The sequence below is a fragment of the Coenobita brevimanus genome, chromosome 65 (genome assembly GCF_032717465.1).
Source record: "Coenobita brevimanus isolate Jiangsu-jjx chromosome 65, ASM3271746v2, whole genome shotgun sequence".
Taxonomy (NCBI): Eukaryota; Metazoa; Arthropoda; class Malacostraca; order Decapoda; family Coenobitidae; genus Coenobita; species Coenobita brevimanus.
In genome coordinates this window covers 14,991,891-15,006,614 of record NC_137018.1, presented here as the reverse complement: position 1 = coordinate 15,006,614, position 14,724 = coordinate 14,991,891, and positions in this window count along the sequence as shown.

Sequence of the window (14,724 nt, the reverse complement as noted above, 5' to 3'; positions counted from 1 at the left end):
CCTAAGCTTAGCTTATCGGATTTCCTTTGATCAGTACATTACATTATACTATACCTTTGGGTTAATTAATATATATGTTATATACTGTATTGTAAGTGATGGCATGGTGGCTCACACAGTGGAAGTTCACTTAAAACTACATCGAACAGACAACAAGTGCAGTTATTAGAAGTTTACCTGTATTTGTTATATATCGCACACTAACTATCTGAAGTCTCAGCGATTTTTTTTAAATCACGATTGCGAAACAGCACCTTAGGCATGTCAGCAGGTGCCAAGATTTCTAGCAAGTTGGCAAGATGTCTAGAGAGTTGTGTTCGTGCCACTCAAGAAAGCATCATAGTTTAATTTTTAAAACGCGCTATTGTAATCCCATGTTAGTGAGCAAAATTTGTAAGATAGTGTCGTATCAGTTATATTTTCAGATAAGTTCTAGTAAGCAGTTAAAGTATTGTTAGGTTGTTATACTGCATGGAATAATATCCGTTATAATCAGAGGATATTCAAAATACACATAAAATTTGTATGGAACTCATTTATTAGTAGGAACTCCGCCCATCCTCCTTCTCGATCACCTCTCACAGTCTGTTTGGCACAGAGGCTACATGGTTCCGTGTGACCTGCTGCTGGTTTCCGAACAGTTCCCACTGGGCATGGATGTGGGCCAACAGTTCATCTGGTGTCTGATCCCTCTCAGGCTCCCAGCAGTTAACCATATTCCTCCATACATTTTGGATGGGGTTCATGCCCGCATCCTTACTGGGCCAGTCGTGCAGCTGAAAGTCCTCTTGACCTCCAAACCATTGCGAGACTCTTCTCGCCATGTGGATGGGGCAGCGGTCCTGAACAAAAATAATAGGGCCGGGAGGAAACGGATAGGTCTGCTCCTGAACTGAGGGGAGAAAAAAATCCTGCAAAACTTCAATGTATTTTTTATTAGTGACCCCCCCCCCTCTATCTTGGTGACGTCAGCCATACCGTGGATGCACACCCACCCCCGGACAATGACGGTGACGTGTCCACTTCTACCCTCCTCGCAGGTATTCCTACGGTAGTAACTGCACGTGAATAGAATATTAACACATCATCCATATAGTTTCCTTTCTAATATCTTTGACGCTTCGGGAAAAGCCTCCGTTTTTCATGTTATTATTCATTATGCACTATTTGTATGGTATATTTTTTGGCATTGTAAGCCTTAATAAATAGTTGTGCAAATGTTGGTATTATGCGTTCATCTAGACTTATTACCATGAATATCAACTGATCTGCAAATGTTTTTAATAATATTAAAAATGTTTCGTAATTCAATATAAAAAAAATATTTGTTATACATATCATCAGTAAATTTATACGTGTGAATTTGAATTGTCCTGCCTTCTGAAATCTTTTCAATATAAGATTTTATGAATACATAATACCTGGTAACGGTCATATATAGAAGTGTCAGGCATACGATCAATGCAGCTCGCCGCTTTCACATGAGGCCACCGGTGGCCGCCACTAGTGGCCGGAATTAGTTGCCTCCCATAGTTTTCAATGGAGCCTTTCATACGAGGCCACTGCGGTTGCCCGGCCGGCAACCAGCTCCCGGCGGTGGCTCGCTTGCGCAACTAGTGTCCGCCACTGGCGGTTGCTGCCACTCTCTGTAAAGCATTTTTTCAAATCAGAGCTTTCATACGGCTACACTAGTTGCCGGCCCCTTCACAATGGGACACCAATGGCTGCCACCGGTGGAGGCCACGGGTGGCCTCGTGTGAAAGCAGCCTTTAAAGCTCTGGCCTTTAACAACCTACCACTCTTTCACACTCTCCAGTCAGTTGTTTCTCAACCTGCATGTTTACCATACTGGTAATTCTTACAATTCCCCACCATATTTATTCTCTCTCTCTCTCTCTCTCTCTCTCTCTCTGTAAAGGTTTTCACTTTCACCAGATAACAATAAACCCACACATCTTATTAATCAAGAAACCTCATTCTGGTTAGGTTATATTGAACAAATCCACGTGGGCTATCGTGTCATTTAATCTTATGTTCCAAGTGACCCAACATTAAAATAAATAAAACAAAGATTCTGGGTGTGGTCATTCAGGAGAGTCATGCAGTAATCATATATTATTATCAGTGATCATTTTCAGACTGCTATGGTACATAAGGTATTGGTCTTACACTTGGCCAGTCCCATACTATAAGAAATTACATGGGCCAGTAAAGGACAGCTGGATTTATAACCACACCAAAAAATAGATTGATTTGATTTGATTAATTTATTACACCCGAAGGCGACAAACCTAGTACAGTGCCATTCGGCCACATGTGAGGTGAGTACAGGGGAACTCATGTCACGCAGAACACGCTGTCAAGCTATAACAAATTAACACCCACCAAAGTGTGGATGACGCATGAGAATAACATTTAGGTTATCATCTTCCAACAAATGTTTACAAGTGTCCATTAATGTGAGTATGTGTGGTATTAAATCAGAGACAAGTGGACATTGCAGGCAATAATGGTCAAGGGTGTTGGCATTGGGTGTGTCACACAGCTTACAGGAGGAGAAATGAGGTGCGTTGCCCACCCCAGCCACCTGCCACACAGGTCGGTAGCCCAGTCTGAGGCGGGCACACACCACGTTATGTCGATTAACCATAAGACCATCGAGACGATATCTATGGGGACCAAAGAGAAAGTGGTCATAATGTTGGAATGGCGCACTGTGAACCCTCTCAGCATTTCTACGGTGGAGAATAGGGGAGTGGGCTGCTCTGCTTATTATCTGCTTGTAGCAAATGGGGGAGGCATTAGTAGCATGCACAGCGGGCAGATCCAGTCCACAGGCAGTCCTTGCAAGGTCAGCAGTGTTGTTGGCTGTGAGACCAATATGAGAGGGAATCCACAGAAAGTAAACCACCAGCGAACGATCACGGGCAGAGGCCAACAGATGGAGTATCTGTGTAACGAGGTGCTGATATGCAGGCCTGAGAGAGGAGAGGGCATGGAGGGCCGGCTGTGAGTCACAGATGATCAAGCTGCTGTTGTTCATCCATATTAATAAAGTAACTGCAATCAGGAGTCCATGTAGTTCACAATACACGTAGCTTGATGAGGTTGGCAGTCCATGTCCCAACCAGCCCCCTTGAGGTGGGTCCAGACTTGGGGAAAATACAGCACAACAGCACTGACATCCTCCTGCAGGGAGCCATCAGTGTATTGTAGATATGGTGGGCTGAAGGGAGGGAAGATGACAGTCTGGCGATGGTCTCAAAAGCTTGCTGTTTCTGAAGCTGAGGCAGGTCAGTCTTGAAGGCATGAGTATTATGAGATAGCAGGCACAGGGGTCTGCCACTGTGGAACGCCATAGTCCATCTCCTCAGCAAGCACCGGTACGTTGATGTTTAGCCGTCGGACGTTTGAACAAACAGTATTAACTAGTGTGCAGCCACCACTGCGAAGCAGAGGCCTTGGTGCAGTGGGATCAAGGGAAGTCCGAATGATGTGAGAGTAGTGGGAAGAAAGGTGAGGATAATGCAGGCACTTAATGCTGAAGTATGTAACCACTGAGTACATTCTCTCAACAAGTGGTGGAAGGTTCACGTTGCATGTTGACAATTCTGGTTGAGCCAGGGCAGCCCAGGATGAATCTCATTACTGCATTTTGGAGCTTCTCAAGAGATTGTAAGGCAGTTCTGGAAAGTTGACAAAAAGCAGGGGAGAGATAATCAACAACTGATCAATTGAACGCTATGTATATGATTCGTGCTACAGGAATAGACACCCCAGCAGCATAATTAGTGAGCCACTTGAGAGGTTTTTGGCGCCTCTGTAGCCGGGTCAGCAGAACCTGAACAATCGGATGCACGTGTTGTCTTGCTGAAATGGAGGGAGAAATCCATACAGGCACCTCCAGATAAAGGTACTGTGTGCACAGAGGGATAACACAATCCCCGACAGAGAATACAGGCAGTGTTCTTGCTGGATGGGAAGTGAAGATTCTGCTCTTTTCTGGAGAGATAATAAGTCCGCATTTGGAAGACGACTCGTGAAACAAGTGAAGGAAACCTTGCAGAGCTGCTGGGGAATTCGAATGAATGCAGATGTCATGAGCGTGGCAAGTAATCGTGGTTCTAGAGATGTTGGGAAGGAAAGTGAGTACATGATGTATGAGGATATTAAACAAAAAAGGACTAAGGACACCAACTTGTGGAGTACCAAGCTCGAAATCCTTAGCAGTGCTGAATGCGCCCTTAAAAAGAACACGAGAGGACCTATTAGACAGGTAACCACGTATCCATCACAGAAGGTTTCCCTTAACTCCAGAATCCACTAGCTGGTCGAGGATGATGTCTCTGTTGGCGACATCAAATGCACTCTTTAAATCAATAAAGGCCACTACACTGGTGGGGGATAGGAGGGTGTATAGCTCCATGAGGCAGTGATGCATCCCCTGCTGTGGCAAAAAGCCATACAGTCTGGGCGAGAGCTTGTCCTGCAGCCTAAAAAAGAGTCTTGTAAGGAGGATGCGTTCCAGTACTTAACTGAAGCAGGAGGTGATGGAAACAGGTCAGAATTTATCAGTGCCAGGTTTAGGAATAGGCAAGATTGTACTGCGGGTCCAGGCTTGTGGCAAGCATCCCAGACGGATGCAAAGGTTGAACAGCTGGAGAAGGGGATTACCAGGAACTTTCAGGACACGAAGGACAGAAAAAGTGATGCCATCATCACCTGGAGCCATTACCCTACCCCTGGCGAGGACCCGTCGCAATGCATCGTCAGTTATAGCCACACTATCCTCATCGTCTGTCCTCAGTAAAGTAGTGGTGAGACAGAGTGCACGAAAGTTTTCCTGGGTGGAGAGAACGTCCTGTATGTGTGTCGGAAGGGCGCAAGCCCGTGACTGTGCAGACCAGGCATCTACAAGATCCTGTGCCTACTGTGCTGGACTGTGGTGGAGGACACTAGGGGGCTTCTTCTTGACAACCATGTTGATAAGGCGCCACATGGAACCAACAGTCGTTTGATGGCTGATGCTATCGGTAAGTTTATGCCACAAATCAGTATAAACGCAGTGCTGGAGAGCAACTAAATCATCCCTCGACAATCGATACCGATGGAGACTCTCGAGGGAAGGTCGTCTTTGAAAGGCAAAACCGTCTTCCACCGCCTTTCTCTCTGCCTGAGTGATGCGATTATCCAGTGTCCAGGTGTGGGTATCATGATGGCGCATAATGTGTGGCCTGCTGACATAATAGGTGTAGAAGTCATGCGTGGAGCTGACAAGTGATGAATACAACTTTTCAGGACAACGAAGGTCGCATGTGGGAAGAAGGTTGGTCATATAGGAGAGGTATGTAGGACTGTACTTGGGTGGAATTGCAATGTGAGTGCATCTGTGTACAGGAGAAGGTGGAGCAGGGAGGGAATAATGAAGGCTGAGAGCAATGTGATCAGAGAAGAGAGCAGGGATAGATGAACACCTGACCCGGGATGCCATGAGACCGGATGTAAGGACGTGATCTAGTGTGCCTCCTCGAGAGTGTGTGACCCCACCGGTGTCCCAGCAGGTGAGCTGATTACGACGAATAGACTCAAGAAGTTTAGTCCCGTTATGGTTAACTGTGGCAGAAAGGTCCACCAAGGCAGGGTGTCGGGCATTATAATCTCCCACGTACATCATGCCACAAATGGTGGGAGCTGGGAAAGCCGCTGTATTCAACCTGCTTGGCGCAGAGTACATGTTGCACAACCGAATTGTGCCGCTTCCAGTGGTGACCTCAAGAAGCTGGAAGGTTGTCTCGTCGTCTACAGAGCATTGGAGGAAATGGTGATGGATGGAGGAGTGGACATACGTGACAAGTTCATTCCTAACTCGATGGACGTAAGAAACATAACCACTGAGAGTGGGTGCCTCTCCCTCGAGTAGCGGATGACCAACAAAGGATTCCTGAATGAAAATGATATCCGGGTGGCGACTGTATACATATCCTTTGAATGCAGTAAGTTTAAACCAGTTAGTAACACCACAGGCATTGCAAGAGATTACATGCAGTTGTGCCATGTTACCTAACTTTGCCATGACGTTTGCGAGAACCAGATGAGGAAGTTGTGGTGGCATGAGAAGTGCTATGTGGCATGCCACGAGGGGTAGACTCTCTAGGGGGAGCATTCAGTCGTCCAATGGGAGTGACAATGAAATCCAGTTTCTCCGTAAGGATGGTGACAGTCGTAATGATTTGTTGTGATTCAACCAATGAATTTAATGTTGTCTCAGGTGTGGCTTGCTTGCTAACCAAGCCATCATTGTGGGCTTCTATTGCATTGAAACGTGCCGTAAGTGAGCTAATCTGAGTCCTGAGAGTGGCAACAGCATCGCAAAGTTCTTTGACTGCAGCTGAGTCCAAACCGACAGTGGAGGCAGGGGGAGCGGCAGGGCGGAGTGGTTGTAGTGGTGACACTAGTGGAGCCCCACTCTTAGTAACAGGGTCAGGGTTAGCCTGGCGTCTAGTGCAGCCATGCCAAACGTTAACCCCTTCTTGATGACATCGAGGACATTTCCAGTGGAATGTATCTGGAGGTGGCGGGTTGGGTTGCATTGAGGCTGTATCAGAAGCAGGTGGAGGGGGTCGGTGAGAACACGTCCAAGAGTCGTGTTGGCCAGAGCACCATGCACACCATTCTGGCGCAGAGCAATACCGGGAGATGTGACCAATGCCCCAGTATTGAAAACACCACGGTTACTCATCCTTCATCTTGTGAAACTCACAAGATGGGAGGCAGGGAAGGAAGCTGAAGGTGACAATTGGTGGTGGCGGGTGAGGAAGGCTCCAGGTGACTACCAGCCGGTTGATAGGAGTGCCATTTTGGTGGAAATGTCGGGCTGAGTAGATACCTGGCAGCTCCTTGGCCGAGTTGGGATCAATGCAGACAGGATAATGTGTAAGGAGGTAAGTAGGAAACTTGCAGGGACTCTCAGGTGAGTCTTAAATTTCCAAGGAAATGGATAGGAACTCTCCTTTAGTTAAGCTATCTACATTGTCCCTGTGACGTCAGGAGATGTAGACATAATGGAAAGTGATTGCAGACATCTTGACCTTCACATGGGTGTGGTCAAGGTGACAAGCATGGTTGGCCTCAGACAACCATTAAAGTTTGATGTCCACAGTTGGGTTGTCTTTAAATAAAAGTTTGATGTAGTCAGCGCTGGGTGCGAACGCTGGAGGCATAGAGGCAGGAAGCAACGGCGAAACTTGAGGGGATTGAACAGCTGTGGGAGGAGAGGAGCATTGGATCTAAGGACGGTTGCCCTCTGGAGAGGATCAGAAGTCTCCTTCCACTTGGAGGATTTGGTAGCTGGAGATGAAGGCTCACTGTTGCTGTTCGAGGTATTATGCATGGGGTGCTTGGCAGAGGAAGATGCTTGGCTGATGAGGTGAGGTGCAGCTGGTACAGATAGTGCTGGTTCCGTAGCTACTTCCTCGGCTAACAAGACATTGCTACTACTTTGTGGTAGCTGTGGCCAGTCACTTTGAGTCATTTCATCCTCATCACTCAGCGCCAGGTCAGCTTAAAGGTCCTCGGGGGTGACAGAGCCCGAGTACTCCATGCTGCACACCTAGGCAGGTAGCAGGGTGAGTGGGTCGTCAGTTTCACCAGCACGACGGAACAGACCAATGGTAGCAGGGGAAATGGAGTGACTCGTCCATGACGTCACGCAGGTCATATTGAGCATGCACAGAAACGAGAAAACCCGACCAGAGGGGCCCCGTCTGCTGTACTGTACTTTCCTCCCAAACTACAGGCTAAGTCCAGACACCAGAAAAACACGACCAAAGGTGAAGTAATCACTAGAACTTTATGTTGCTCCCTGCAACTACAGAAGGGTTTTGGAAGGCAAGGACCAGCGGAAAAACCAGGAATATGAGCCGCACGAAGCAATGACTTGTTTATGCCCGGAGCTCTGGTGGCGAAATCCAAAGAAAAAAATAATAGGTGAACTTCACAAACTACTAAAAACTGAACTTGCTACCTGTTCAAAGCAGTTTACGTTAACGTCCACTGTGTGAGCCATCATGACGTAGCTTAGACAATATATGATGGATATATTGCATAAATCTGTGCTATAGTATAACTGTTAATAAATTGATCGCATTGAATCCGGTAAGCTAACATTACAAACCGATGCTCCTACAGCGTAATCATGTAATGAACGTTAATATAACATTATTTTCTCCTGGAGGAAATATTGTTATTCATGTAACATGGATTCCATATTACGCTATTATAATACTTCAGTGATTATATAGTGTTTCAGGTTCCACCCCCAAACATAATCATACATAATATAATTATATAATATGCCATAAACTAAGAACCTAATATATACTGAGGTGTGTGTCATCAAATCCAAAAGGCAAATATTACATATATCAGTCGTGGACGCCCTTAGCCACACACACACACACACACACACACACACACACACACACACACACACACACACACACACACACACACACACACACACACACATTACCAATGTGACATACCCACATTACATACTACACTCCCCCCACCCCCCACCCCACACGTATTGTCCCACACCCACACCCACTCACATACACACTGTAGTTGACTTTGTGTACTGAATGAAATCCTGCTTTGAATTCTGTTGTTCGAAATGAAAATAAGCATATAAAACTGTAACATTAATAGCATGTTCATTAACAATATGCTGAAACAAACGGACCAGGACTGTGCCTGGTGCGTGAGAGCTGCAGTGCTCCCAAAATATGCTCCATAATATATTTTGAGAATTCATAAAGGCTGTCCGTATTTTTCATCAGAAATGATTTTTCATCAGTATGTTGACCCTAATTATTGACATAACTGGAAGAACAGAAACCTCAACAGTGACACTAAAACGCACCAGCGTAGCTATGGGGATTGGGGGTGTCAGCGGCCACCTCCCCTCTAACTAGTATCCACCACTCAACACATGTTTTCCTTTAACATTAATGAAAATATCATTGTGTGTATGGCAACCCCATGACCATTACTGAAACATATGCCAAGCAAGTAAGTATTGTTTACTGGTTAACGTAATCCGTAATGTGAGCTGTTTATGTATTACACTTGTATTTTGACACAGTATTAAATTTTAGGTAAACATATTATATACAACGTCACTGCTCATTAGCACAAACTGATAATGTACTGTATGTTTGTCTACTGATAGGAAGCTGAGGAGTTGAGAGTCGAGGTGGTGGAGCAGGTTGCATGTTGTCAGTTAGCGAGGGAGGTTTTTTTTTATACGAGGAAGAAGGAACCAAAGGCAATGAGCCCGCAATAACAGTTCCCTCCAAGAGAAAAACAAAATACCAGAGAGAGGCAAATTCAAGACCCTATCATTTCGAGATGCCTGGACACACTGCGTTTGAAAGACAGGAGATCATATGCAGCAGGAAATACAGACAGAGGGAGACAGTTCCAGAGTTGACCTGTTACATAAATGAAGGACTGGAAGCAACGGTTAACTCTTGCATTAGAGAGTTGGACAGAAAAGGGATGAGAGTTTGCTGCTAGACGGGTGCTACGCGCCGGTCGTAGAGGTGGAGGAATGCATGCAGACAGTTCAGAGGAGCAGTGACCGTTAAAGTAGCGATAGAAAAGAGATAAAGATGCAACAGTGCAGCGAAGAGACAGAGGTTGAAGGGAGTCAGTAAGAGGAGGAGAGTTAATGAGACGAAAAGCCTTTGACTCCACCCTATTGAGAAGAGCTTTATGTGGGGAGCCTCCCCACACATGAGAGTTGTACTCCACACAGGGGCGGATAAAACCCCTGTATAGAGTCAACAATTGTGCAGGGGTAAAGAAGGAACGGAGTCGGCTTGGCACACCATATCTCTTGGAAGTAGATTTTACAAGAGATGTAATATGATCTTTCCAAGACAAGTCCCGAGCAAATGAAACCCCAAGCATGTTCAAGGATGATGCAGGATTAAGCTGAATATTATTAAACATTAGTGGGTATCTTAAGCTTTGTGTGAAGTGTGTAATCGGTTGTCTATAAACAAAAATAATAAAAATGAATAGGTATATAATTATTTAGGATATAGGATATCATTGCCGCCTTAATAAATATATTGCAATGGCTTGGAATGTGTAACTGTTAGAGTAAACGACGTGACCCCATCTTACCCACCCCCCCTACCTTCACCTGCCAAGCTCCCGCTTACTCCCATACTCCCCCCTTCCCCCTACATCGCTCCATTTGTGGGTGAAATTGCCCACTGTTTCTGAACCACAACCCAACCTGTGTCGTGATTCACTCTACAAGAGAAGGATTATTTTGTATAACTCAGACTTAATAAATAGTGTAGTGCACAGCTCATTATCCCAATCATACAATATTTATTAGGCTATATCATAGCATGATACAATGGCCGCATAATACTGTAATACGGAGGATGAATCTTTTTTCTTTTTTTTCCAATTTAATGGCTATCGGCCATAACGTTGACCATTAAGCCAAAATGTCATACACTGTACACTGTATAAGCCAAAGTGTCATACACTGTATATATATACATATACACACTTGTACATATATGGAAACACAATATCCAGACAGTCCACAGCACAGACAATCAGGAGCAGTAGAGCAGGAAGGCATGGGCAGCAAAAGTGACGGATGGGACTAAACCATGGAGGCAGCAGAGTCTGAGTCTGAGTCGGAACCTGCGGCAAGATGAGACTGCACGGCCCCGAGGGTGTAGGAAAGTATATGACACTCCTCGGGGTCGGTAACAGTCTTGAGGGACCCCCGGCGCAGCTCGGTGAAGGAGAGCAACGCCTGCCGGTAGTCCCCCTTGGAAAACTCTTGCTCACCAGACTCCACTGGTGCCGTGTCCTCATAGTGGAGCAGCTGGTTCTCCAGTATCTTGAGGCCAAGCGGGGGGAGGGAGGAAAAGTCTCCCCAAGAGAGTTGCCGGACTGAACTAAAGGACCTGGCACTCTTCGCTTCCTGGTCCGTTGATGATGGAGGAGGCACAGCATGAGTCATCTCTTCAGATACAGGTGTGTCAGAAGCAGCCTCAGGTGGAGATGAGGATTCAGCATCCCCAACCTCCATGGGAAGCTCAGGTACGGGCTGAGAGGCAGACTGGTGGGAGACAGCATGCCTCGACAGCTGAATCCTCATCGGTGGAGTGGAAGGCTGCAGCTGCAGCACCCGCAGTACCAAGGAGGTGGGAGTCGAAGAGGGCTGATGGTGACGACGAAGAGGATGAGGACAAGGAGCTCCCCTCCCAGGCCTCCTCTGTGCCATGGGTGTGGAAGAAAAAGACTCTGGGATGGATATGGCAGGGAGCCCGTTGGCCTGGAAAATGACGGGCAGGCGCTGAGCAAAAACTGCCATATCTCCCCCCGAAAAGGCCTTAGCAACCAACCTCCACACACATGGTGATGATAGTAGAGGCAGAGGAGGCAGAGAAGGAGGCAGGAACATCAAATGGTGGCCGCCGTCGCCGACGACGACGACGGGGGAGGACATGGGGCGAGCCTCGAACTGCCTGGCCTGATGGCCAGTGAAAAAGGCAGCTGTGGGGCCCTTAGCATCCTCCCATATAACAAATTCTACCTCCTCGCCAGCAGCAACAGACGGCACAGGGTGGGCAGGGTTTGGGACCACGATGGAGGAGAGGTGGAGGAACACATCCCCCCTTGCATCCCGGCGTGAGATGAAGCCGTAGCCCTTCCGGACATGGAACCACTTGACCTGCCCCACAACCTTGGCCATCATGGTCCTCCTAGTGGATTCCTCAGCTGCTGGATCCTATCCCGCTCAAGCCAGACTGACTCGATGAATCTTAGCGATGCGAAACCTGTATCGTGGTTCACTCTACAAGACAGAAGACGAATTATTTTATATAACTCGAACTTAAACAGTGTAGTACACAGTTCATTATCCCAAACACTCTCACAGTATTTATTAGGCTACATCATAGCATAATGGCCACATAATACTACAATATAGAGGATGAAGCTTGGTGATACGAAAAATTTATGGGCATGTGCACACGATCACACACGCGCGCTGTTCCCACGTTAGCCATATCCTAGGAGCAGGCGGAACTCTTGTCGAGTGTCCACCCGAGGAAAGTTTCGCGTTATACACTCGCTCACCACTTTGAAATATTAAATGTGAGACAAATGGTACAGAAGCAGTAAACAACATTCATCTATCGGGTAACTTTTTTTTTTTTCTTTAAATAACAGAACAGAGGAAGGAAAAACAATTGAATAAAAAAAAAATCCATGCACCAGATTACTGGTGTCCTCTATTCATAAAATACCTGTAACTGTGTGAGAAGGATGGGGATGGAAGAGGGAGAGGTTGGAACTATCACCTTCCCCAGCCTTCCTCCCTCCTTAACCTCTCCTCTCCCACACAGTGACGCGAGACATTTAAGTGTCTGGCTACTGCTTCACTAGTGGTTGTCTCACGCATTAACCTGCACCGTCCCGAGGACGTACTTCCACGTCCTCACGTTTTGTCACAGCTAATCCCGAGGACGTACTTCAACGTCCTGCAATTGCAAGGTTCATAATTTCCACAATTTTCAATTTTTGCGAGTCATTTTTGGTACGTATACACGGGACACCTTCCTCAACAAGATGCCAGGCAGAGACAATGCCTTACCCAGCATGACCTCCTCCCCCCCCTGCATGCCCTTTTCTCAGCAATTCACCTGTTATCAGTGACCTGGCCAGTATAGCCATGTCATGCCACGGTACGAAATTCAGGGCCAGAGTGATTCCCCAATCAATGACAATGTGGAGGACAAACTTTACATAGCATTAGAGGAAGAAACAGTTAGAAATGATGATCAGGTAATGTGGCAAAAAAAGGTCAGGTATTAGTGAGTGAAACAATGCTTATAATGCCTATATTACTGCTTGAAAACCAATATACTCTTGTACTACATATAAATTCATAACAGTAAATAAATAAATACCGTTTATGAGTGGTGTGAAATAGTTATCCTCCCATAGAACTCGTTTTCTTTGGTGCCAGCCTGATAGAAAACCCAGTAAGGTAAGGAGGCTCTCCTACCTGTAATGAGTATTTTAAACCTCAGGTGAGCGATTTCTCTATGAATTTTCGATGTTTCTCACCAAAAGCGAAAGTTTTAGCAAAAAAAAAAATGGTCGAAAAATGGTCGGGATTGGGGGGTACCAGTGGTCAAAAAGTGGTCGGGACGGGGTGGGTTAAGGTCCGAATTTGCAGGCAGGTGTATAAGGCGGAACTTTCCTCTGCTGTACACTCAAGAGCAAAAGTTCGCTGACAGTCCCTGCCAGGCATATGTTTCCAAACATAGCCCATAGAGGGTGCAGCGCTCGTCCACCAGAGTAAGGGAGAAGGGAGCAGATGGACAGGGGGAGACGGGGGGGGGAAGGCAACGAGACAGGGGAGGAAGAGTGCCTGTGGAGATGGTAGATGACACATATCGGTTGTTTTATTACTATAATTATTATTATTGTTATTACGTTTTTTATTATTATTATTATTATTATGTATGAGATAAATATAAGAAAGAATGATGTCATCCAGCGTTAGTCTTTAAGAAACGGCTGATATCTTTTGTATTTTTTATGAGTAGTTCTAGAGGATATTTCTTGTATGACGGAAGCACAAGTAATGTCCAATGGCTAAAGGTTTCATCAAGTCTAGCAACCCATAAACAACGGTTTGAGTCTGATCCAGACAATCAAAGACGCCACAGGAAAATCCCCATCGTCTAAGGGTTAACGAAGTAAATTTTTTTTTTTTTTTTTTAAAGAACAGAACGGAGAAAGGAAAAACAAATGGGTAAAAAAAAAAATAATCCATACACCAGATTACTGGTGTCCTCTGTTCATAAAATATCTGTAACAGTTAGACTTGAACAGGTGTGGGTTGAAATTTGGAGGAAAACAACTCTGGGGAAGCGAGTTCCAGAGAGATGCAGTTCGGGGAATGGAAGAATTCTGATAGGCAGAAGTTCTGCAATATGGTTGAGTGACATTCCAGTCATGAGCGCTACCAGATGCCCGTGTAGCACGAGGGAAGGCATGGAGAGGTGGCACCATGGACGCAACTTCGTCTGAGCATTTGCCAAAAAAATATCTGTAAAATAATGCAAGGGAGGCAACATTCCTTCTTACTTGCAGGGGAGGTAGTTTATATGTAATGGCAGGGTTGTTAATGATTCTAACGGCTTTATTCTGAATTTTGTCTAGTTGTCTTAATGCAACCTCTCCACAACCATTCCACAAGGGTGAGCAATATTCAAGCTGAGAGCGCACATGACTCTTATAAATTATAGCTAACTGCTCATTGGCGAAGAAGTTACGGACTCTGTACAATAATCCAAGTTTCTTTGAGGCGGTTTTAGCAAGTGATCTGACATGAGAGGTCCAGCTGAGGGCACTGTTAAGTGAGACACCTAGAATTTCAATACTTTTGGAGATGGGAATATTAGTAGCACTGAAGGTAATGTACGAATCTGGCAATATCTGTCTATTAGTAAACTGTATATATTTAGTTTTACTAGCATTAAAAGAGACAAAGTTGTTTTGTCCCCATTCACTGATTGTAGATAGATCTTGATTTATGGAGATAGCTGTACTGAGTTGAGAGGTAGAGATATTAGACTTTGTAAATGGATGTCTGAGTGTGAATGAACT